The following is a 4,367-nucleotide window of genomic DNA, read 5'->3' as shown; positions in this document are numbered from 1 at the left end:
CTGCCGCCGCCAGTACAAGCTGTGGTCCCTTCAAAATCACGTACAGGGTGGAATGGATTTGAAAATAGGCAGATGGAGAGATCTGGGAGGCATCACTCCTCACCTTTGCCACAGAGCCTCCCCTGACAGACCCAGGTACTCTCCTGCCTCTGGGCATTTAAAACTGTTTTTCCTTGATATTTTATCTTTAAAAACAATTTTTTTTTGGATACAGATCTCATCTCGCTCAGGCTAGCTTTGAACTTCTGCCTCGGCCTCCTAAGTGCTGGGTTTCTAGCCTTGTGCCACCAGCTCTGGCTGCTCTTCAAGATTCCAGGACTCGTATAGCCGCCCGTTAGAGTTTCAGAGGGTGTGGTAACAGTAGAGGAGTGGGACTTCCAAACCAAGGGCTATGATTCCACCTCCACACCCGTTTCACGTGGTCTAGACCTAGATTCCCACCCCCTTATCTCTAAATTTCATATGGGAAAGAAAGAATTGTCTCAGTTCAGCAACTAATGGGTTTTGTAACCATAAGCAGGTCACCATCTCTGAGGCACCTTTTCCTTCTTTCTACAAAATGCTTACAATCAACTCCTTTAGCAATTCACAAGTTAGGAGCCAGGCATGGTGGTGCGCCTCAGTTCCAACATCAAGAGGCAGGGGCAGGCGGATCTCCCTGAATTCAAGGCCAACCTGGTCTATAGAGCAAGTTCCAAAACAGTGAGGGCTGCCACACAGAGAAACTCTGTCTCTAAAAACAAAACAAAAGTTAGGAAGATAAAGATTAGAGATATTTCCATTTCTCAATACAAGGGGATAAATAGTAAGGTAGAAGAATGCTGGTGAAAACGAACTTTGCTGTTGGCTTCACCACGCACTGCACTGAAAAGGAGGGGTACTTCAAGCTCTTCGTCTCAATGTTCTCAGCGGAAAGGGTGAGTCACAAACATTTTGTACCCAGGGGGTGGTGTGGGGGGACACTTAGCAGGAGTTTACAGCTTCCCTGCTCCATCAGAAGAGCTCTTCTTCCTTTGAATTTTTTTCTGATACATTTTGTAATTGGCAATGTTAAAAAATAATGTTACCTAAGCAAAGGAATGCCAATCAGTAAAAACACTTCTGGGGAAAAAAAATGTACTCATGATGTGGCCACAGGGAGAGCTGGGAGAAGTGTCATGTTCCTCCTCGAGGGTAGGATTTAAGGCTATTTTAAGGCATGGCGAAACTTCAATTAATACCCATGGCCTGCAGAGCAGATGGTATCTCTAGGTCGCAAATGGGTTCACGGTCATCTCGAAGAGGGCAGTGTAGCTTCCTTTCTCGCGCCACCAAGAAATTAAGGTAGTGAACATGCAACACTTGGAGCTAGTTATGTTTAGGGATGCTGAAAATGTGTGTAAAGATGCCAGGGGTCCTGCTGGGTTTAGTAACCATGGAAACAGCTCCCGTTTGCCAAAGAGATCATCACACAGACTGGCCGCTCTGACTAGGAAGGATAGAAACATTATAAAACCTGTAATTGAACAATGTGATGACTGAATTCTGTAATATGCAAACTATAACTCACTGGGGCTACTGGAAATGTGGCAACAGTTATACAACAGGGTGGTTTCAATGGGCTTCTGTGATTTTTTCTTTTTCTTTCTTTTTTCTTTCCTTCTTCTTCTTCTTCTTCTTCTTCTTCTTCTTCTTCTTCTCCTTCTCCTTCTCCTTCTCCTTCTCCTTCTCCTTCTCCTTCTCCTTCTCCTCCTTCTTCTTCTTCTTGTTTATCTTTGAGACAATTTCTAGTTCTCTGAGGGTGGCTCAGTATTTGCAGAAGCTACAGCCCAAGCCTCTGCAACCTCTATGGGACCCCTAGAGCCCACATAAAGATGGCAGTGGAGAGCCGACTTCACTGTTGTCCTCCGAGCTCCTCACTTGCTCCAGGGAACTCGGTGACCACCACCACACTAAGAGAATAAAGAAAATACATTTTGAAATTTAACTTAAAATACAAATAAAAAGATTTTTTAAAGGGGGTGGTGAGAAGTCCCATTGAGTCAAGAGCTCACTGCACAAGCCTGCCAACCTGAGATCAATCAACAGACCCCACTTTAGAGAGAACGAACCCCACAGAGTTATCCTCCGACCACCACAGTTGTGCCAAGGTATGCCCCCCCCCTCACACACACAAGCAAAATCCAGAAGCACAACAGGAATGACACACATGAATGAATTCTGCATGGGTTATTGTGGAATGGCACACAGTGGGAGGAAGCTGAGCCGGCACCCCAAGTCTATTCCAGACTGTATGGAAGGGCAAGGTTTGTTATTCTGGTCTTGTTCATTTGGTCACATGACTTCTTTCAGTTGGAATTTTACTTTAAATAAAGGGTTCGGATTTGTTTTTTCTTTTAAAGTGTGCATTGGTGTTTGACCTGTGTGTATGTCCGTGTGACGGCGTCGGGTCCCCTGGAGTTCCAGCTCTGAACTGCCACGTGGGTGCTAGGAATTGAACCCAGGTTCTCTGGAAGAGCAACCAGTGCTCTTTAACCATTGAGCCATCTCTCATTTGAAAGAAGATGGTGTGGGTGAGAGGAAAGTCAACAAAAGGACAATGTCATGTGAGAGAGGTATATTTCTGTATTTTAGTAAATATTCCATTTTCATTCAATGTCAAAAAATAACAAGATCTCATTATATAACCCAAGCTAACTTTGAACTTGCAACCCTCCTTCTTCAGCCTTCAGAGTGTTACTAGTACGGCATGTGCTACCATACTGCTCTGGCAATGGATCGTTTTTAACAACTAAATTGGCCTCCAAATGATAAACCAGGACCATTCTGGGCCCATAAAAACATCTTGCCACTCTCTGAGAAGGCCCTATTCTCCTAAGGCCAGCCTAAAAGTGACCCATTTCTTCTTCGGTGTGGAGAAACCCATCTCCAAATAAGTAAATGCCAATAGCTCAGACATTTTTATCATTTTATCACCGCTTCTCAATTTTCAAGGGTCCATCTTGGCATGACCTACCTCAATGTTGCCAAGCAACATTGTTGGGGAGCTGGAGAGATGGCTCAACAGTTAAGAGCACTGGCTGCTCTTCCAGAGGCGTTGGCTTCAATTCCCAGCACCCACTTGGTGGCTCACAACCATCATCTATAGTGGGATCTGATGCCCTCCCTCTTCTGGCATCGAGTTGTTCATATATATATATATATATATATATATATATATATATATACATACATACATACATATAATAAATCCTTTATTTATAGCTAGTATTCACTTATGAGTGAGTACATACCATATTCATCTTTTGGGGTCTGGGTTACCTCACTCACGATAGTGTTTTCTAATTCCATGTACCTGAGCTAATAGGAGCTCACAAACTCCAGCTGGACTGGGAAGGAACCAGCATAGGACCAAACTAATTCCTCTGATTGTGGGTGACAGTTGCATGGCTGGGGCAGACTGAGGGTCCACTGGCAGTGCCACCAGGATTTATCCATACTACATGTACAGGCTTTTTGGGAACCTCTTCTCTTTGGATGGATACCTTGATCAGTCTAGACATAGGGGGAGGACCTTGGACCTTCCCCAAAGCAATGTGCCTGAGCCTCTCTGAGGATTGGATAGAGGTGGGGTAGGAGGATATGTGGAGGGAATGGGAGGAGGGGAGAGAGTAGGAACTTGGATTGGTATGTGTAACAAAAAAAAAAGATTGTTTTCTTTTAAAAAAAAAAAGAAAGAAAAAATACATCTTTAAAGAAAAAAAAAGTTATATGGGACCCAGCTGAGAAAATCTGGGGGTGGCAGTTACATTGTGCTAGACTTGAGCATGAGGTAGAAGCAGACAAGGTTTTTATGAAGGCCCATTGTTAAACCAGGAAAGCCAGGCATGCTGTCTACCGACTCCCTACCTTCTAGGTCTTTCTCCCTGCTCCTTCTGCCTGTGGCTACTCAGCAAACTAAAGGCAAGAAAATCTGATCTTCACTTTATCTCCACCCCAAATAACTATTTTCTTGAAAAACTAAAACTAAACAAACTGTGTAGTAACACAGGGCTTTAGTCCCAGTACTTGGGAGACAGAGGCAGGCAGATCGTTCTGAGTTTCAAGGCCAGCCTGGTCTACACCGTGAGTTCCAGGGCAGGCAGAACTGCAACATAGTGAGACCATGTTTCAACCGCAACAAAACAAACAAAAACAGAGGCATTGTTCACATTAATCAAATTAACACTTTCTGAATATATAATCAAAGGTAAACTGGTACATTTAATTGCTCAGAAAACGCCAAAATAAAATTTTAGAATATTGTCATTACCAAAAGGCCCACTGTGCCGATTTATAGCTCAGAGGACGCTTTCTTTTTTTTTTGCAGAAGCACAACAGGAATGACA

This window comes from Microtus ochrogaster, chromosome 18 (genome assembly GCF_000317375.1).
Source record: "Microtus ochrogaster isolate Prairie Vole_2 chromosome 18, MicOch1.0, whole genome shotgun sequence".
NCBI classification, from domain to species: Eukaryota; Metazoa; Chordata; class Mammalia; order Rodentia; family Cricetidae; genus Microtus; species Microtus ochrogaster.
Note: the sequence above shows the minus strand (reverse complement) of the source record.